This window comes from Passer domesticus, chromosome 1, assembly GCF_036417665.1.
Source record: "Passer domesticus isolate bPasDom1 chromosome 1, bPasDom1.hap1, whole genome shotgun sequence".
Classification (NCBI taxonomy): Eukaryota; Metazoa; Chordata; class Aves; order Passeriformes; family Passeridae; genus Passer; species Passer domesticus.
In genome coordinates this window covers 23,076,942-23,099,520 of record NC_087474.1, presented here as the reverse complement: position 1 = coordinate 23,099,520, position 22,579 = coordinate 23,076,942, and the positions used below count along the sequence as shown (strand labels likewise).

The following is a 22,579-nucleotide window of genomic DNA, read 5'->3' as shown; positions in this document are numbered from 1 at the left end:
TAGGTGACACAAATGTTATACATAAATACATGTGCTAATATTAGCAAGTTTTGTTACTTTAAAAAATATGACAGTATTACTGAGAAAACACTTTTCAGTTCTTTCAAACCACCCTTGACGTATTTAAGTTTGGTAAATTGTGTGAGTGGTTTCAAATTCATGTTTTGTGGTATGGGAATACAGCTAATTTTCTTCAGGAAAATGAGAAAATTAAGTCTTCTCTTCTGAGACTTCCTTAGTTATAACATGGGTGTTATGATATTCACCCTTTAATAATGCATATAATTTATTTCAACATAACTGTGATGTCTGAGAGATCCAAATTGACAATTCACAACTCATCAACTTAATTAGCACTTCTAGTCATCTTTGTGACAATGAATAGTTCAGATGAGTCTTGGAACAATAAGGTAATTCTAATTCAAAGTGCATGACCCAAAAGAAACCAGAAGAATCCTGATTTTTTTCAGTAAAGCTCAAAAAATTATGTTGCAAAACTTTAGCTTTAAAGGAACCAGGAGTCATAGAACCACAGAATCACAGCTGAGTGGACGTTGGAGACTTAAGGAAGTCTCCAGTCCAACATATATAAACTTGAAGTCATATCAGCTGGGAGATCAAGGTTTCTTGCGGCTTTGTCCAGCTGAGTCTTGAAAATTGGCAAGGATAGAGACTGTAAGACCTCAGTAGAAAACCTGCTCCAATGAGTGACTGTCCTTAGAGTGAAAAAGTTTTTCCTTACATCCTGTCAGAAATTTTTAGTTTCAATTTATATTCATTGTCTCTTGTCCTCCTACAGTCTTGGTAGCTCTCTGCTGAACTACAATTTATTAACACTGCATTTTTTTTGTGGAGAACCTGAAACTGTATGCAATGTTCCAAATGTGATCTAACAAGTACCAAGTAGAGAGTGATAATCACATCCCTGAATCATCTGTCTGTGCTTAGTACAGCCCAGGACACTGTTGTCCATCTTGGCTGCCAGAACACGATGCTGGCTCATGCTGGCTCATCTTGCTGTCTGTCAAGACTCCGAGGTACAGAACTTTGCACAGATTACAGTAAAATTTCATAATGTTCCTGTGTCAGCCTGTTCCTCCAGCCTGTGTCCCTCTGCATGACAGACCTGCCCTTAAGTCTGTTCTTCCCAATTTGGAGTCATCTGCAAGTTTGATGGAACTGTACTCTATCAGCTCTCTGGGTCACTGGCAAGGTGTTGGGCAGGACAGGTCCGGAAACAGAGCCATGCAACAGTGCACTTTTTGCAGCCTTCTGATAGAGTGTGAGCCACTGACTGCCAACCTCCAAGCCTGACTGGCAAGCAGGTTTTTGCCCTTCCAACTGTCCTCTCACGCAGGCTGTAAAGTTCTAGTTTGTTTACTAGATACAGTGTGGAAAGGCTTGATTATGAAAAGTTGCACTTAAAAATAATATTGTAGGATGAGAAGTTAGGGCTAGGTAGAGTCAGCACACTGAATGTGAGAAAGTGCAGGCAGGAATTCCTCCCCAGTGGGCATATAGAGAGCTGGGATGATTTCTTTGGGTATAGATTCCAGCTCATTCTTTTTTTCTTCTCTGTCATTCAAGAATTTATTGTGGCTGATACCCTCTAAAATGTTAGAATTCCTCAAAATTTCTGTATCACTACTGCATTGCAAAGGGTCCAGGCTTTTTGCTGGCCTCTCCTTGTAAAGGTTTGTGACTGTGGTATTGCAATACGTGTGTCATATCACCCATATGGGGTTGGTGGTAACAGTAAAGGTGCACTCCACGTCTGATGCTGAAACTGGATTCCCATGCAGGGAAGAACGCAGGAGTCAAGGGTGAACCTCCATGCCTACAACTTGGGGGGCAATAAAAACAAGTCATAGTTTTTAGTCTTTGCATATTTTCTGTTTTACTCTTTTGGGCAGTCCATATAAATTAGAATTGTATAGAAGGTAGAAATGTAGAAACTACGTAGATTCTAGAATAGCCAAGTAGGTGACCTCACTACTAAGCACTGCACACAGTGGAGTATTCCTGTAGGAAGAGTACTGAGTATGCCAGTCCAAAACAGTCTACAGGCTAAGAAAATAGGTCTTTCGATTTCCCTATGAAAAGGGGGAATGGAATGGGTTTTTTCATGTTTCTCTTTGCCATAAAACTATATATTTGTTCCTGAGCTGCCTACTGAAGATTGCTTTGAGCCTGAACTGCAATGTCATCTGCAACAAAACAGTCTCAAAGACAGCATCAGCTGATGTGGGTCGAAATCATGCCAGAACACATTCAAACAGATAAAAGGAAGGATGATTGCAAACTTGTTGCTTGCACCATACCCTGATATTGTTTTAATTGAAAGTATATATAAATATATATATATAGTTGCAGTGGATTCTGACAGAGGAATTTATAATTTTTGAGGTTTAGCCCTGAGATAGTTTTAGGTATGTGGGAATTTGTAAAGTACATATAAATATGAGGTTTAGGTACTTCTTGGAAAGGAAATTTTTTATGTGTCCCCCCCAAAATACTGGATTCTCATTTGGTTATCTAAATCCTTTTCTGACATTTCCTTTACTGTCTAGTTCTTTTTCCCCAATATAAGTAGCAGTACAGACAGAGAAAGGGTGCTTGTTAACAAAATCACATTTAAAATCAGAGGAAGTTCTCCAGCTCACCTGGATGAGCTTTTGATAAAGACCTTGCTCTTAGTTCATTTTTCCCAGTGCTTCAGTCTTTTGTGGTAGTGGATTTTTATGACCCCGAACATGGAAGAGCATTTAGAGGTCTCAGCAAATAACAGATATATTTCTAAATTTCCAGTTGTCATTGATGAAACAGAAGATGGCAAGACTTTGTATACAACAACCCTTACTGGGTAAAGGAAAATTAGATAAAGAAAACATTTAAACCAACTGCCACAGAATAAAAGCCTCAGCCAAACAGGACTCTGGAAACCACAAAATGTTTACTTACCAAGCACTGGATTAGACTGCCAAGAGTGCAATCTCCATCCCTGGAAGAGCTCATTTGGCTGTGGCACTTGGTGATATACTTTAATAGTGAATACATCAGTGGGTTAATGGTTGGACTCAGTCTCCTTAAATGCCTTTTCCAGCCTTAATGATTCCATTATTCTTTGTAAATGTGTTGTGTTTGTTTATTATATGGGTTTTTTTTTTTTACAACTATGTGTCTTTCCATCAGAGTTATCTGTTAAAGCTACACATATATCAAAGAATATGCATAGTGGCTAAAATGCAATTATGTGAAGATTGATGAAAGATGTGAAGTGCTAAATCATAACATGAAAGAAAAATTGGTTTGTGTTTTCTGTGCTTCCAAAGCCAAACATTTTATAATTACAAAATGCCATAAAACATTGCCAGTAAAAATAATGCTCACAGAAGATTAGGACAGCAGTACAACAGATTGTCTTTCAGTATTTCATCCTTCCTAAATTTTGTTAGATTAAATAGTTGCTAATCATTGCTACAGCTTGTTTTTGTGGACACAACTGACAATTTAGTGTTTCTGAAATTACTGATTTTTGAGAGTTTTAATACTGTTCATAATGTTGCAGTTACTGTGCAGCATCATTGGGCTTCTTTCTACCTGTCTGCCTCTCAGCTTTTTAAGAAATTACAATTAAGGACATTATACCTATAAGCAAAATATTTTTCTTTCTTTTAAAAAAGTCTTCAATTGACCCTTTCTACAATCATTTGGTGCTAGACATTCTTTAATGCCCGATCACTGAGAATTTTTTAACATTGCAAAAATCTCCCTGTATATGCTAGCCAGTGGCAAAGATTCTATAATTTACTTGGTTTCTTTTGGCTTAGATATTGTGCATGATTTCTGGGCTTCTGAAACATCTACATAACTGAAGAACTTGGTAACTGTCTGCCACCTCTGGAGACAGAAAATTATTTCCTGTTTGTTTTAGAACTGTGTAAGGCATCATGCTTTTATCCTCATCAATCCATGTCAGTCCTTTGTTTGATCAGGCAACTCCAGAGTTGTAGGTATTTCACCAGGAGAACAGGATTCAAATGTTTTCAACCCTTAGGAACTGGCACAAAATCACTGAGTATCATGCCATACTTGTGTCATTGGCAATTTTTTAAAAATGCAGATAGTTTCAAAAAGCAGTCCTATAAATTAGGAGTAAAACTGCCATGTGTGTATGTACTAGTTTATCCTAAGTGTAACAGAGTTAATTAATCATTCCACTTAGTGATTTTGAGAGAGAGAAACTTGATATTCTGGTAGACCTAATGTTGTTTTTAGGCTGCTACTGCTGCTAAGGGAAACTCTCACAATCTGTTGTATTCATCCATCATTTATCAAAGGACAACGAAGATGAACAAAGATCACATCGCAGTGCATTCAGCCACCACAAAGATGCTCTTCTACAGTTGTCATCACAATAGGTAGCAGAAAGAAAATGTACACACACCACCACTGGTAGTGTAACTGCCTGCTCCTGAACGGGACTTGCACAGCAGTGCCATCTTCTCCTTCCAACATGTGAGATGGAGCTGACTGTGATGTCAGTCAGGAAAACCAGAACACTGTCAGTTGTCTGAGCTGCCTCTCCCAATAAACCCGTGCTTTTATGGGACTCTCCACAACGATAGTGATACATCCACTTCCTTTTACTGTTTACCTTTCTCATAGAAGACTTTTAGAGATAATACTTTAGCCTTCTAGTTTTGTTTTTCCATGGAGCTGTCAACATTATCACAGTACCTTATTGTAATGATATCTCCTTTCACTGACAGACCCTTTGTATAGCAGAGAAAATACTTCAGTAATTTTGTAAGATATTTTCTAATTAATTTGCTTGTTATTTTTGTGCCTTTGTCTCATATCAGTTTTGGGATTTGCTTTTCATTTAGCAAAAAGTGTCCTAAATTTTAAGATAACTGGCATCTCATCCCCTTGTGTACTGAGAAGTCACCACCTAAAGGCACCTTTCATGTAATATCTCAAGTGCTTACCAAAGAACTGAAAATATGTAGTGTAGGAAGCTGAATGTTAAACTACAATGAAAATGGAAGTTACAAACAGAACCACATTAAATGTCCAGGGAACACAGGAAAAGAGTTAGCCATTTCCTTGTCTGAATCAGAAATGTTGATGGGGGGGGGGGGGGGGCTGTTGTGGTGCCCATGAGCTTCACTCCCCTTGTCCAGGTGTAATTCTGCATCTGGTTATAATATTGCAGTGGCCTCTCCTACCATGTCTTAGTGGGGAGACAAAAATGGACATTTGTTCTTTAGGAAAATGGCTCAATTGGTATTGAAAACAGAAAGCCAAAACAAATGACTTTCAGCCACAAAGGTGACCATTGAAATTAATTATATGAGCTGTTCCTCTGACATGCAGCTACAAGGCAAGAGCATGGTTAAACAGAAGACAGATTAAAAGAAGAGCACTTTTAAAATAAAACCAGTAGATATTAGACAAGCCAGAGGATAGATTTGCATTAATTAGCATTATCAGTGGGGCTGTGGCACAATTTTTTCTTGTCAGGTTTTGCTTGAAGTGTAAAATCACATGGTAAATGTGAAACCTGAAAGGGTGAGCTGTGTTCCCTTCCTGCCTATCATTAAAATCCATTACCCCACAAGTTAGCATAAGACTTAAATGGCTGAAGTAGCCACCTTTTATGAAAAAGTGGAAGTGGTAAAAAGTCTGCAGTTTGGAGAGGAGTAAGCCATAGGGATATGCTCCAGGGGTACAAAATCATGAAGGTGGTTAATGAGATAAATGCGTGCCAAAGTCTTGTTCACCAAGTCCCACAAGACTGGAAATAGGGAGCTGTAGTTTAAAACACATAAAAGCAACTGGTGAACCAATAGAAGTTCATTGTTGCCACAGGAGTCTGTGAAGAGCAGAGTATTGGCAGGTTTTCCAAAAGGGATTGGACAAATTAACAGACAGCGAGCTGATAGACACTGTTGGGAATTAGACAGGGATGAAGAGATCTGTTTGAAACTGCCTTACTCCAGTAATTATGGATTTACTTCTCAGATATTGTTATCAACTCTTTTGCCATGAGCAAATACCTCTCTCTTCCTATTGCTGCAGAATAATAAAAGATTTTCTATAACGACACCAGGGTACCTATCTGAGTGCTTTCTAAATGTGCAGGTGGACTGCTTTTTCTGATGTGCCACCAGATCTTCCCTCTGGGATGCTATGCAGATTGTCTCTTTTCCTGTCCTTCAAGGGCAACAGAAATTTAACCTCTTTCCCATATTTTAAAATGCTGATGAATCTTTCCTATATTTAGACATCTTTTCCCACATCTCTCAAGACAGCTTTCTCCCACAGATTTTATGTTACTCTCTTCTGGACATTAATTTGCCCTCAACTTTATTAAAAAACTGATTTCAAAGGTGTCCAAAAGGGGACATTATACTCCAGAGACAACCTCACATATGGGTGAGGAGAAAGTTTGTATTTTAAAATTGAAATAATATCAAGCTCTGGAGAGAGCCCCACAGCATTGATATGCCTCACTTTGCTTACAGGAAATATTTTTTACCAAGTCCTTAAATGTTATTTTTCAGCTGGGTCTGCATCCATCTTATAGTGCTGTCATCTAGACCATGCTTCCCAGCTTTTTTTTTTTTTGTGTGAAATTTTTTGGGACTGTGTTAGAAAAATCATGTTCAAGTCACACCAACAGCAGTCTCAACAGTTAGATAACCTGGCGTGAAATTAGTCTGGCTTGATACAATTTCTTCTTGACATACTCACAAAGATTGTTTCTTATCAGTGTATTATTTACTAGGTAGTCATAAATTGTCTTCTATCACAGTTCAGTATCATTCTGTATATTGAAGTTAGGCTGAGCTGTTTAATTTCTTCAATATCTTCTCATTTCCCTTTTTTGTGACTGGGTCATCCATCATCTTCAGGGGCATCAGCCGTGCCCCTGTATCCTTCTGGAAGCTCAGCCTCCTCAGGCTCACAGTCTCTTTTCCTTCACTCATGGGGCTCTTCTAGCCTGCACTGTGCTTGACAGTCACATGTCTCAGGCATTATCTGAGTCAGCCTCTTTTTCTACTTCTAAATAACCTTGGTGTGCCTCGCTAATGCACCAACCCCCTGTTCTTAGGGAAAACCCTTAACTCTCTTTCCTGGACCTCCTCACATCATTGGGAGTAGCCCCTGGTGAATAACCACTTCACTGTTCCCCTAAAAACCCTCTTGTTCTATGATTTTTATTGACCTCAGCAGTGGTCAGACTTTTGATGCAGTTGGCTGGAGATCTTTTTCCTTTTACTCCATTCTCCCTCTGTACTGACCCATTTCTCTTGTCATATAGCTACATTTCCTTGCATGTATATATTTTCCTTTACATGGTTTCTTACTTTGCTGAAAAAAAGGGGTTACTGATCTATGACTATTGTCATAGTACACATAATGGTTAATGACAGGGTAGGATTTAAGGAAGCAATCTACAAGGTAAAAACAAAGTACAATTGTGGTAATTAATATTTTAGTTCTCATAGTTTCATAGTAAAAGAAAAAACAAAACACAAATAAAATTCAAATTCAAAACAGAGTTATTGATTAATTGCTGCAGTGTGTGTTAAAAACGCACTGCCAACCATAATAAATCTCTCTTTCTTGGAAAAAAAATATTTTGAATTCTTTCAGAGTTCTTCCAGATTCCCATACCCATTTGCTCTGAATAAAGCAGACTATCCTCCTAACATAAGACTTTAGGTCTATGTTAGTTAAGAGAGCTAAATCAGTTAAGAGAGCTATGACATGACATTTCAAGGCTTCTATATAATTTAAGAAAATCAGCTCCTAACAGTACTAAAATATCTCATTGAAATACACAAATTTGGTAATATTCCTCAGAAGAAAAATGTTTGTCCTTCTTATGGCATCATGTTTAATCTTGTTTCATATCTATGCTTTTGCTTCCAAGAATTATTGTGACAGTCATTAAAGTAAACATTCCTTTTAAAATCTATCAATCACCATTGACATTTTTTTCTGTTTTATGGCACTTCGCAGTTTTAGAAACACAATCTTTCCATCTTTTGCTAAAAGTCAAAGACGGCACAAAATGCTATGTTTCACTGTTCTAAGTAAAATAGCTTTTTACTTTTTTTAAGAAGAGCACAAATTCATCTCCCTGAAAGAGACAAAATAAGTGATGGTTCTGTATCTTTTCAAGTGTTGCAAAAATCAGAATACAATATTGGTAAGGCTTGTTTCCAACACAGCTGTATCTCCTCTAACAGTCATTTAGACATAGAACAAATTTCCAATTATTTACTATTGCAGACTGTTCTAAATTCATTTATTTTGCATTAAAAGCACAGCAAACAGAACTGAAATGATGATGGTAGCTTGAGCAATTTATTTTCTGCAATGGAACAGTGTTTTCATTCTTTGGTATCCCTTCCTTCCTTTTTAATGCTAATGTTAAAATGTAAAGCTGCTCATTTATGCATCAAGATTCTTTTTGTTCCCTAAAAAGTTCTTTTAAAATGTTTAAAACCTATAGTAACATTGTTCTGGTTTGGTTTAAAAAATGTTATTATTCATGTGATCTAAGAAAGAGTTGGATGAAATACCTTTGTGTGTGTGTCAAACATTTTTCATGAAGTTTTCATTAAGCCATTTTTCATTTTCCCTGTTAAGAAAATTTTACATCATTGGAATCAAAATATTAATTGAAATGTATTCCTTTGATAGACTTAATTGAGAGGTTTGAAGCATGCTCAAGGTTTCAATCACTCTCATTCTTTAAATTTGTGGATGTGTGTGGACAATGGCAGGTTTGGATTGACCAATCCAAATTTCTTGATTATCCTTTGTGAAAAATAACCTCTCTTTATGGAAATTGAGAGGAACATTATTTGTGTAATTAAAAAAAAATACTGAGCTGGAAAGATCCTTGAACACTTGAATTTATTACCCATCTTAGAGATTTGCATTTCAAATGCAAATATATTCCAAAAGTTTTTGCTTTGTTTATTTTGCTTTTATCTGAGAAATATATTCCTTTTTTCCTGGTAATAGAGAAGCAAGGACTAGTGTTCAAATTCCTATGTATAGAGAAATTGCAAATGACATGCGAATTTACTACAGAATAAAAGTGGCATTGTTGACAAATTATTTTAATGCACTGTCGTGGCAGTACCAAGAAGATTTCTTTCAGTCTCCACAACAAATTAATAAGGAAAAATGTGGAGTGCCTCTGACTCATTAATAGGGTGAATTTTTCAAAATTAGTTAAGGCAGTTTCTTGTTGGTTTTAGGACAGAGCTTTAGTCAGGATTTCCATTTTCAATCAGGCATGTGTTTCTGAGTTCTACATACATGACTGATGTTAGTCAGCTGCCTATGTTTATAGTCCAAAGACTGAATCATTATAAATAAATAAACCCTGATCTAAATTTTAATTCTTGCATGGCAAGGCCCTGGGATTCTCACTGCTTCCCTGGGCGTGACTGCCAAAAGAGAGCAGTTCTCATTCCCAGTCAGTGCTCTGTAGAAGGCGTCAGGAATGGCTGCAGTGGGTCATTCACCAGTGTCACCAGCAGGAGCAGCAGTGAAAATGAACACTGCAGGTCAGGCCTGTGCTCCTGTTGTGCCAGTGTTTTACCAGTGTTTTAGCTCCCCTGCCTGACTGCAGGTGAAACACTAGTCTAGTCTGAGTCCTCCTTTATGTTGTCTTCCCGGAAAGGTGTTGAAACACAGGATTTCAGAACACTACATGGCATATGCTGAAACAGCATTTCTGAAGGATGGGGCTTTTAGTAAAAGTAGAGACTGAAAATGTAAAAAGAATTGCTGCTGCTGCAAGCCAAGCAGAGGCAATGTAAACTGATTAGTGCCTGTGTCTCCTTGATGAACCATTCTTTTCAATCTTTCTTCTATCAGCAGTGATGGAAGTGTTAGGAACTGAGAGCTACATCCCCAGGCCAGCTGAAAAGGGCACCAGACACAGGATTCAAAAGTGGATCTTCCAGGCTCCTTGTAGTTCCTGTTACAGAGGGGTTATATCTGTTATATCTGGGGTCTAGTCTGTAGAACATTTCAGGTAGGCAGTGATAGTTAGTATCTTTCCCACATTCTCTGAAATACAGGCCAGTCATTTTAAAATTCATTCCTTTTGTCACCATACTAAATTCTGTGTTACCTTAAGACATATGTGATTTTATCTTAAATGCTGGCACACAAAAAAATCAGGGTATGTAAGTCACAATCCTTAGAAAATAAGACTTAAAAAATATTTGAAGTTGACCTGAGGAAAAAAAAAGGTACGTCAATAGAGCTAACCTATTGTAGTGAAATGATGGAAACTTATTTTCCTGGGTTTTGTGGGTTATTTGGAGGGACAGTGGCTTATTATCATGATCTCTAAGCAAATGGTGGAGAAAAAAATAATGATTTTTCATAAAAAACAACAGAATTTCCTATTTTTTTCAGCCTAAACTAAGTAACAGTTTGGTATGAAGTTTCAGAGAACCAAAATTCATATTTCTGGTGAATTTTTGATTTGTAATTGATGTTGTGCAATTTTAGCAAACTTATTTTCAGCTAAAATTCACTTTTTATTCTCCACCCAAATCCTTTGGTCATGAACTCAGTATTTATCACAAAAGAAATAAATGACAGTGTTTTCCACTCACAATAAAGAATAAATGTTGTATTTCAGAATAGGATTAATAATATTTTGTTTTAGCAGTGTCTTTGACCAGTCCACTCAGCAGCATTCCTCTCTTTTCCCAAATGTCATGCTGTTGAACAGCATTCTGTTCTCAGTTTCCCATGCTAAAATGAGAAGTCTAAAATTCTCTTTAATTTTTCCCATTCCTTTCTACTGAAAACAGGAACATGTTTTGGTTGTTTGGGGAGCAGTGTCTAGGATTTAGTGTAATCTGTCAATTTCAACACAGTCCTGTTCATCCTGAGAAGCAGGAAGATTGACAAGTACTGCAACATTTCAATAGGAAATTAAATTAATAACTAAAATATGAAAATTAATAACTGAATATAAAATGTCAAATTGATAAGTAAATATACTGAATAACTAAATATCCTGAATAACTAAACAGCAAATGTATGGGGCAGGTTTGTGGTTCCCCTTGGCTGTGTGAGCAATGCCACGTTCCCCACTGCTGGAGGTAGGATGTGTGCCACAGCTGAGCCCTTCCCTTGGGGACACCCCTCCCTTCCCACCTGCTCTCCAGGACAGCTGGCACCTGTGGAGGTGCAGGTCTGGAAAGTAAAGCATGCCAATGAAGACGAGAGGAGGATGCCATTTGGCTAAAAAGAGCTGTTTGAGCTCTCTAGTGGGGTAATCATTTGTGCTCCTCCTAGTCCTCCGTGCGATAGAAATTACAGTTTTTTCTTTGAGAATTGATTCACTCTTGTGATTTGCAAGTAGAAGATAGGAAATCCATTTCCTTTGCCTTTGTCCTCTCTCCCATGTGTTATCTCAAGAATGTCATTTAGTATCAATATTTGTTTCAGTTTAAGTAAGTTTGCAATTTTAATGGACTTCATGGCTCTCCTTTCTCTTTAAGTGCTCTCACAGCAACACTGAATCATGCAAATCTGTGCAAGTACTTTGTCAACAACCATTCAGCCTCCTGAAGTGTGCTAGCCATTCCTAAATTTACATTTATTACAGTGCTATGGGCAATAAGGGTATCAAACTATTAATAGAATTGATGTGAGGAATCTAGTTAAAAGGAAGCTTTCTTTTCCAGTTAGTACAAAAAAGGAAATACTTGTTTCTAGGCATATACAAGCTAAAGCGACCTGAAATCTGCCAATTTCCTTTCTAATACATATTCGTTTGCATAAAAATATGTAATTGTAATTACAAGTCCCTCAGTCAGGCCTCTGTGCACAATTTTACTAGTTGTAGTGGAAATAAAAAGAAAGCAGTAACAAAACAGAAATAAAAAATATCTTATAGCATCTAGCATACACTGAACACTGTTCCTAATTCATTGTCTTAGTAATCAGCTCTCCATCAAATCCTGGGGAAACATCTAAGGTGAAGTAGAGTATAGAAGTCTATTGGTTTCAGTAGTTTGATAAAAAGGATATATCTGAAAATCAGTGGGTTATTCTCTTGGTAGGAGAAGGACCAGATGTTAATGTACAATTGTTGTGCCCTACAAACTGGAACCCAGGTCTTACCTCTCCTTAATAAGAGGATATGAAAAACCTGAATCAAGATTAGTACTTAAAGGCTGTGCATAGAGCCTTTTCTGTTTTGTTTTGTTTCTTTGAAAATGCAAATATTTAGTTTGCAAATTTTAAGCTCATCTAACTCCATGATTCATATTTGAAAGTAAATTAGAGATTAAGTGACAGTTATAACTTCAGCAGAAACTTGTTACACTTTGAGCATCAAATGCTAACCTTTTATTAATGCTGCTATGATAATTTTTGAAAAGAACTGATTTTATCAGGCATCATTTAGCTATTGCCCACAAATGTGATATTTTAAACTGCTGATAAGGACTAAATAGAGGCATTTTGAGAAGAACTGTTCTCTGCCTGTGCACACCTGCACCCCAGAGCTGCAGCTGGCATCTCCACAGGCTCATCATTGCTTTGTGCACTATGTGCTTCTATCTAGAGAATTCGGGTTTGTGGTGACATGAAATGCTGAAAGCAAAATTGTTGCCAGTATTCTGCTGAGAAAGTGATAAAGGATCTGAGAGAGCAATTAAGGATCAATATGAAAGTATTCTCTTGAAGCTGCACTTTTTGCCATTTTTAGTACTATTTACTGCCTACTACAGTCAGGCAGCTGAGTTACTACCCAACACAGAGAAATCCTGCCTTAAATTTCAAAGCTCTGACAGGAATCTAGGAGTCTGTGAGAGGTAGTGCAGAAACCATGAGCTGCCACTGGTTTAAAAGCTGGCTTAGGTTCAACTAATATCAACAATGTACATGCCTGCTAGTTAAGCAGGTGTATGTAACTGTAATACTTAAGATGCATGCAGAGAGGAGTGATGGAGAGTGACAGCTGAGCAGAATGCTGCTTTATGTGGATGTTAAATATTTCCTATTTCTAAATTAAGCCATTTGTCATCTCCTCTACTACTATCTATTAATTGGTGCTTAAAAGTCCTCATGTTGCATGTGCAAGGAAAGATATGCAGAGTAAATGTGATAACAACCTAAAATACACAGCAGATAAAGAAGAGTTACGAAAGATGTAATAATGGCCCAATTCATGGCCAGTAGTCCTGTTAAAATTTGTCTCCCATGGGTTTCAATTTAGGAAAACATGAAAATGCAGACCTGAATCTGACTCCCTTAAATTATCTCTGGCTTTGCTGATTGTGACTTCAATGCACACTCACATTTACATATGTATTTTTAGCTTCTTCTGAATAAAACTTTCCTGAAAAGGACTGTTAGTGACAGTTTGTAGAAACTGGCTTTGTGAACCCAGAATCTATAATCCTGATCCAACTTTTCCTATAAATTATGCCAATTCATAAAAGACTTAATCTTGGAGTGAGGAATGTTTGCATATGGATTTTTTTGTAGTCAGTAGTCGGTGAATTAATAAGGTAAGACTCAAGCTCAATTTTTGACTGCAAGAGTGGTTTGGCTGCTGGAACATACAAATGGCTTTATATGTCTGTTTTTACATTAATCAGTATTTAGTCAGCAAGGGGCTCTATCAGTATCCATGGCTGTTGTCACACTGTGAAGACATCCACTTCCCCAAACTGCATTTCAATGTGTGCCATAACTGCTTTGAATCAGTCACACAGGGATGGGTGTTGGCCTCAGGATGAGTGAGCATGAAAACTGGGGCCTATTACAATTTGCAGGCTTTCACTGACTTAACTGGATATAGGCAAATGACCACAAAGCAAAAAGGCCATGGTCTAGCACTTCAGGACAGTCTGTCTTTCCACAGCCTTCATATGTTATATCTGATAGATAAAGAAAGTTGCACTTTTGAAGATGAAACATTGACTGTACTTTTGGGCTGAAATAACAGACGTGCCAGCTATGGACAGTTTGAAGCCTTTGGCAGGGAGCACAGCACAAAGGGCTGATGACATGACACAACACAGTTATACTGCACACCCTCTCTTGCCTCATGAACTTCCAGAGAAACAAGCAGATTCAGAGGGTTTCTTCATTTCAGAGTGCTGAGCACATAGAGTGGCACAAACAGCACTCTGTTGGAAAGTGCCAGGGTTGCAAAGTGCCAGGTCTTTAGCCTGTTGCTAATGTGGGCAGAAAAGTTGCAGTCTTGTTCCAGAGGCTTCCTCACCTATTCCTGTAATTCCAGGCATCTTGCTTGGTAAGGAATAGTCATGGCAGTGCAGCTGGGGTTTCATGGCAGGACACTTATCATCTTCTCTCAGCAGAACAGGGGATGAAGACAAACTGTTGTCTGGGTTGGTGTACCCACCAAACTGTGGGTCATCCCAATGTTGTGCAGAGCCTGTGTAGCTCAGGACCTCAGGTTTTGCTCAGTTTGGACAAAGCTGAGAGCACTGGTCATGGTACTTGCAGGGACATGTCTGCTGTGCTCAGGCTTCATATCTGCCTGGACCACTCTCTGTTCAGTGCAGACAAAAATTCAACATGAAGGAGCAATTTCCCTCTAGGGGCCTGGTCCTTCCACTCTCACTGCTGAGCATGAAATTTTTACCCAGCTGATTTTCACCACTCCAATGCCTGAGGCTGCTCCTTCTCTCCTGGCCACCACAGAGGGCAGCAGCCCACAGGATGCAGAGTCCCTGGGGCACAGCAGGCTGCTGGCAGCTGCCCATTGCCCACTCCTGCTGTGCGGGATGCGGGGGAGAAAGTTGCCCTTTTGGAATCCAACTCCCTCTGCCCTTCACACCAGCTGGGTCTAGCAAGAGCAGTGGGCCTCATCCTGTCTGAATTGAGCCCTGGATAATGTGGGGTCTGCTCAGCAACAGCTGCAAGCACCCAGTGGAGGAATGCTGTGTAGTCCATCAGACACTCAAGGACATGCAAGTTTCCTTTTCTCTCTCTCTGATGGACAGCTGGGTCAAAGGAGCTGCACTTCACTTTTTCTCTCTTCAGCACGCTGTGTCCATGCTGCGGCAGGTATTCAGAAGGGTATGCACCAGGAAGCCATGCTGCAGCCTCACAGCTGAGGACATGCTGCAGAGGGAAGAGAACAGGGAGAAAGAATATTAAAGTTGTGGTTGCAAGGCACCCAGACACAGCTGACAGCAACCCTCAGTCTGCCTCAATCCTCAGGAGATCTTCAAAGGTGGTGGAAATGACAATTTTCTGTGAATGCCCTTTGGCCGTGGTGTTGGGACAGTAATAAGTGGTTTCCAGGAGACAGAAGCTTGACAGGGTGCCCAGGGCAACTGCAGTAAGCTTTGGTGGTGGCTCTGGGCCCACACCTAGCTGTTGTTCCTCCTCACACATCAGTGCAGGAGGCCAACAGAGGACAGACACGCAGTGGCTCTGAGTCCTCCACTGCTTGCTGCAGACCTCCAGGTGTTGTGACTTCTTCTTCAGCCGATGGTGGTCAGGTTGTTTTGATGTCAGTCTTTAGTATGTCCTGGTTTTACTGTTTGGCTATGCTACTTCATACAATGTTTACACTTGGACTTCTTCCCTAATTCTCTTCCCCCTATGATTTTCATATCTCTAACACTCATCTCATCTCTTCCAGTTCATAAGTTACAGGCATGTTCCTTTCCTCTTCCATCCAACTTCTCTTCTTCAAAATAGTTTTCCCATTGGCTTCAACAGTTTTGCAATAAACATCTGCAGTTGGAGAGGGAGCATCCTTTCTTTCAGAAGTCACAGATTTTATCTCCAGTTGTGCTAGAAGATCCCATTCTTTGCCTCCAGCCATACCTTCTTCTGCTGGGCATTGTGGCTCCTGTAGAACCTATCAATCTCTGGTGTAAGCTCACTGGTGCCACACATTCTGCTCACCTGCCTCAGCAGGGCTTGAACTTCCTGCCACTGAGGCCATTCCTCCAGTCTCAAGCTCAAGGACACCCTGGGTTTTCTGTGTAGATGGAGAAGTAGGTGTATGCATCTGCTTTAAGGAGCTGAATTATGTTTCTAGGACTCCAGCTAGTCAGAAGTGTCCCTTCTACTGCTTCCAGTTCTGCAGATGGTACACACTCCATAGCTTCTGATTATACTGTCAGCAATATATGCATAACTGATAGAAAAATGGATTCTGGAGGATGGTAGGTCTTATTATTCTTTGGATTTGTTTATAGTAAATACCTCTCTCATTCCTAGAATTATTGCTGTCGTATTTAGTTCTAAAATTACAGACTAAGTGATGCAGCAAAGTGTTTCCATGACATTAAAAAATAACAGACTCAAAAGACATCAGTCTAAATATACTGAGCTGGAATATGTTCCAGCAATTCAGTCCTTTAAATGTGCGTATCAAAGTGGAACTGAATTGGGCTGTGATGGGAGTAGGAAAAGGATGAATTTTATAACAGTGTATGGTGAGAGACAGTCTTGCAGCAGAGGGGTTGACTGGACTTGTGAAGACGAAGACCTATTTCCCTGTTCTGTTACAGATTACAAGTACAAACTCAGACAAAGCAACGTAAAAGACCATTGACTTCAGTGGCCTAAGTTAGAAGGGCTAGCTCTGGAAAAAGGATGTAGCATTTTAAGCATGAACAGACACATGCATTGCTTCTACTTCACCTATTTGTACCTATTCTGAGAGCTCTCATTCACCCCTTTTCCCTTGAAACCTCATCTCAACCTGCTGCTGAGACACTTCTGTTCCTTTTTTCAGGGGTGTTTAAGTGCTGGGAAAGAGGTCTTAAGAGGCAGGATGTTTTCAAAATAGAGGCTTCAGTGCTGAACTCAAAAGTACAGATCAATAGCTGTTGAAAACTCAGCTTATTGCTATATTTTACTGCTATTATCCCTCTCCACAGAGTCCCCACTAAGTCTCCAAGAGTGTCAAAAGAAGGATAATGTACTAAGCAAATCTGATTTTAGTTCTTTTATATAATTCCCCATATCAGCTCTAATACTCTTCTAGGGCGTAGGCTAAGTCATATTAACCTGTTTTTTGGAAACCAACCTCAAAGAAAATGTTTGCAGGTCTGGCACAGGGAAATGTTTGTAATGCTGTTAGCAATTACTTTTTATGAGATTATTCTCTGAAATAGGTGACTCAGGCCTTGTGTTGGCTGTAGGTTTGAGACAAGACATGAATTCTAATTTCTTATGAGTTAGCCTGAATTCACGAATGGAAGAATGTCTGGCAGAGCCAGAAACACACACACACACACAGACACACACACGCACACACACAGAGGAATTCTCTCAGGAGCTGGTCTTCCAGAGATCAAAAAGTCCTTTAATTTTGTTCACAGGCATTTCCAGGGACAGTTCTCTCTCTGTAAATCATTCTGTCTTTCTCTGAGGGTTTGGAGGGAGGTATTGTTTCTGTCAAATATATGTCAGCTAACTAAATTTATTCTGATACTGTGTCTCGGTATGAAATCCTCTGTAAAAGCTATAATTTCTTTTTCAAAATGAGAACTGCCACACTTCCATTTTCTGTATACCTTTTGATTACAAATTAAAGGAAGTTCAGGAAAATAATCTAAATTTGTCAGTTTTGCAGCTTGAAAGAGTTCTATGCACACCCAGACAGATAAAAGTTGTAACTAAACATTTAATTTCATTCCATCTAGCCTCTCCATCCTTCAGGCCTCCCAAGGCAACACAGTAAATACAAAGGCAGCATAGATAAAACTGTTCCAATCGGCTGTGAAATGAGTCCTCTGTGTATAGTACTAAACAATTCATATGATCAGAACTGAATATTCCTTTTAAGTTGTGTTGCAAGCATCTGGTGGGCTGTGAGCTGTGATCATCTTATCATGCTCTTTTCTTCCTTCATTTTTTTCTACTTGTGTAACCTGAGTCCTGTGAATGCCTTGGCACTCTCTTGAACAAGGTGCTGTACCAGTTTGCATTGCAGTTATCATGGTGAGGCTGTAGCCCTAATTTTGAGACGCCATGCCATTAAAGTCGTGAAGACTAATAAGCCAGTAGTACTCTTGTCCTGCTGCTGTTTCTTTCCTTCCTGAAGCAAAAGCAGTCATGAGCTAAATGTCTTTATCATTCAGGCAGATAGCAAATTGGAAATTTAATACAATGATAAGCTATTTCCAGAAGTAAAGCAATTAATTTATGTTCTTTGATTATTTTTCTGTTCTGTGGGCATATTTTGCTGGTAAAATCAGAAAGTTGGAGTCAGTCTTTGAGGATAAGGCACGTTTTATTTCATTTTGCTTTATTTTCAAACATTTCAAGGTTCTCAAGGGATTACTAGTTCACATTCTTATTGTCATCTTTCTGAGGGTAAAAGAAGAGGACTGGGGAAGCAAAGTGAGCTTTAGAAGCAGCTAAAAATTTGAACACCTCCTTTCCTTCACTGATTACCGTACCTTGACTGGCAAGTCCAGTTATCCAGGTCTCTGCCTGGGAGAAACAGTCCCATAGACCCTGGAAAAGCCAGGGGCAAGGATGAGTGAAGGAGACTGTCCTGGTCATAGGCTAGAGTGAAAAAGAGTGAAGCAAAGAGCTGTATGACTGAAGAAGAGTTAATGTAAAATGACCTTCCCACATAATGGGATACAAATATTTCACTGGCTGCTTTTATCTCTCTGAGCTGTACTTCTAGGAATTAAACAATTCCTCTATTTTTCAAAGATGGCTATACAGGTGGACACATCAGGCACAAGTCCAGTATTTCCCTGATTAGATGATTAGTAGCCAAGACTGCATGAAATTGGTGGGCGTGTGATCATGCAGTTTATGTATAAAAATAGACCCTCAGTTTTTCCAGAAATGCTTAGGCTTTTTTTTTTTTAATATTTCATGGGATTGTTAGTAGTCATCCAGCTCGTGTGATTAGTCCAACAATAGACTAATTATTCCCTGCCAAAACAGCACAAAAAATACTACATTGGCATTATTAGGAACACTCTGGATATCCATGTGCAAAATCTTGTACTTCTTTGGGCCCTCTTATTTCTCATGCTTTCCGTTTTTAGATTTTGCTTATGGATATAATTATTAAAATTGGCTTTGAAAAACTAGCAGGAGATTAGCTGCATATTTGAATGGTTTTACTCAATGAAGATCAATTTACTAATTTTTAAATTAATTTCCTTTAGTGCTTCCAACCATTTGGAGAGGATCCGTTATTACAAATGATTTAATCAAAGTACTGTATTATGAATGCCATATTTAATTAGCAAAGATATCAGGTAAACTGTTACAGTTTTTTTATTATAATTATAAATCTACATATAGTTATATTAAAACTAGGAAGTCAGTAATCAGTATAGTTCTGCAGCAATCTGCGATGTGTATCTGTTCTTATAAAAGACGTAATTTGAATTAATTTATGGTTTCAAGTTCTCAGATGACATAGATTAATGATGAACTGCAGGAGTTTGGACCAACAAAAATTTTAGCTGATGATATGTAAAGGATTAAAATATTAGGAAGAAAAGAAATTAAAACATGGTTCTTTCAAATTAAATTCAAATTTAATTTAATTAAGTTCACCAATAGTATTTAATAATGACCATGTCATGGTGACAAAGATATAAACTAAGAAGTAGTACTAATCACAGGTCAGAAACAGCTGATACTTTGAAAAAGGCGAAACCCACAACTAAAAAAACCACTCCAACTAACTTTTGCAATCTCCATCATGTTCATAATATTAAGTAGATAGAAAAGTGCTTGTCAATTTAAGGCCTAAAAATGCTCTTGCCTAAATTCTATTCATCCTTTACAGATTTTGTGGAACTACTGCTGATTTCTACTGCATTGAGTAAAGATTGGACCTTGTCACACAACCTTCTTTGTCAGAGTACAAAGTGACATGAAAAACTACTTGCAAATAATCAGAATGCAAAAGCCAGACTAGGATTTCATCATAGAATTTGTTCTGTTGAAAGGAGAGCCCCAACGTTTTCCTGGAGAACTTATATGACTGGAGGTTTTACCTTCCAGGCTCCCAGCTGGGACACAGGTTAGTCTATGGTTTCAAGAACTCAGAAACAGAGATGGTGTTACACATGACAGCTCAGTCCCATGTGCAAATGCACAAATACAAAAGTTTTCTGTTGATCTGTTCAACTAGGAAGTGCTGCTGTTTAGTAGTGTGGCATATGTTCTCTTGTTTACATCAAAACAAATATACCCAAGGCTAGACTGAGCCAGGGGCTCCTGGGAGAGTACTTGACTCAATCTTGAAATGTAGTGACTGGTTCCAGAATAGATATTGCAGTTCTCTGGAGTACAGCTGTCAGGTAGCTGTGTTTGCCTTTCACTCTTTGCAACTTCTTGACATAAATTAAATTTCTGAAAGACAGAGACTGGACTTCAAGAGAAAACTAAAGACTAAGAAAGATGAAAGCGGGTGAGCAATTACTCTACTGATACTACTGATATGGTAGTTCAGCTTTACACCCTTATTAGCAAACAAGAAACAAATTTTTGTGTATCTTACGGGGTTCCTGTAATTCTCCTGAGATAGGGCCAGTTACAGATGAAAATATATTGATGAGTTTATGTGCTAGAGAATTTTAGTCTAGTGTTTCACCTAATTACATCCTAACAGGATAAAAGAAAAGCACTGCTCCCTAGAGACAGGGGGGGGTGGGGGGCATACTGCTAATACCTATGTATACAACACACCACTGACTGCAAGGCAAGGCTCAAAGTAACTGGGTAGAAGTTCTGGTACAGCTGTCTTCTCTCTGGATATTTGAGAAGACTTTCATTTATCTATGATGAAATGATTGTCTCACATTTCTTGTCTTGACCTCCACCATCCCAAATTCAGTGAAGAAGAAGGACTGATTAAAGGAATTAAGCAATTCTTTGAAATTAAGTCTATAACCTATGTAGGTGTTGCACAAATATTCTCCAGAGGACAACAATTCAAATGAGCAAGAAAGACATTTATTGTGAGCCTGCTTTTGGGTATTCTTTTTCAAGATGTATTGAGAGACTTACACCTGAACCCCTGTAGGACATCATGTTGCCCTGTGTCATGCATGGCTCCCCACACATCTGTGGGGAAAACTGGGAATGCAGAACCAGATTCCACTGAAGAATACTAAGGTGGTTTAGGTGTCTTGAGGGCAAACAACAAGTATTGGAACCTAATTCCGTGGTAAGAGAGGAACTAACACTGCTGATGGCTTGAGTCCCTGTCTTGTCTTCTCCCTGCTAGCAGGGGCTCACACCAGGTCGGTCTTGCAAAATCTTGCTCTTTGAAGCCTTGCACATTCATCACAGGTTTCTTCAGATAATAGACAAGTCTTCCACTGGGATTATGAGTAATACCTGCATATAATGGCATCCTTGCAACTGTAATGAAGTTAGAGCAATGCAGACTTCTGATCATACTCATTTTGGCAGTGAGGGCAAGCATCAGTTATAAGCACATAAATCCAGAATATAAGGTTTGTAACACACTGCTTATCTGTATATCATAATGTGGGAAATGGATTTGCAGAGAGTTCTTAAGGTATGATAGAAGGTTTATATACTATGTATTTGTACGTAAACTTTGAGATAAGAAATGTTGGTTTAGAAATGTTATGGAAGTGGATAGATATTGTTCAGAGAGAAATGGAGTTATAAAAAAGTTTTAAAGGATGGTTTTGTAAATAAGATTAGATCCTTTGGAGAAAGAACTATGAAAGATGTATTGTAGTAGGACTTATGAGGTGTAGTTTTAGATTATTAGTTTTAAGGTATTTATAGTATGCTGTAGTAAAACGTTGATAGGTTAGGAAACATTTATAGTAGATTGTAATTAGGAAATATGTGGTTTTTTATTGTGATGGTGTGAATTACAACATTTATATTGTTTCACTCTTTTTATGAGATTGAAAGTGGAATAAAAGTTTATATACATTGATTGTTGTCATAGCAATGTTAGTGATAGTGCCTTGTGTACTTCACTGTGCACGGCAAATGATGAACAAGGCCATTAAAGAAGTGTTTTCTGTCCAAGAGAAAGGGGGAAATGTGGGAAATGGATTTGTAGAGAGTTCTCAAGGCATGACAGAAGGCTCACACATTATGCATCCATATGCAAACCTTGAGATAAGATATGCTGACTTAGAAATTCCATGGAATAGGACAGATGTTGAGATAGAAATGGAGCTAGAAAAAAGTTTCAAAGGATGGCTTTGCAAACAAGACTAGACACTTTGGAGAACTAGAACTATGAAAGATGAATTGTAGTAGGACCCACAAGGGGTAGTTTTAGATGATTAGCTTTAAGGCATTTACAGCATGATGTGGCAAAAAGATGATAGGCTAAGAAATGCTTACAGTGTATTGTAATTAGGAAATAGGTGGCTTCTGATTGTGATGGTGTAAATTATAACATCTGTATTGTCTCACCCTTCTCATGAGACTAAAAATGGAATAAGAGTTTTTAAAAATGCCTCTCAGTTGCCCCACCTCTGGGTCAGAAAAGGGTATTGTCCAACATCGTAGAATCCTATCTGTGACTCAA

The 22,579-nt window shown here is 38.5% G+C and overlaps 1 protein-coding gene across 3 annotated transcripts in view; it reads left to right on the top strand.

Moving 5' to 3' along the window:
* Positions 1-22,579, top strand: part of CALCR (calcitonin receptor) — a 159,085-nt gene that overhangs the window by 39,680 nt on the left and 96,826 nt on the right. Inside the window, exon 2 of one of the 3 annotated variants that reach the window (XM_064410260.1) lies at positions 19,835-20,071. The exons of the other annotated variants lie outside the window; for them this stretch is intronic. The gene's annotated coding sequence lies outside the window, so the exon portion shown is untranslated. The remainder of the gene's footprint in view (positions 1-19,834; positions 20,072-22,579) is intronic. 3 annotated transcript variants of the gene reach the window in all.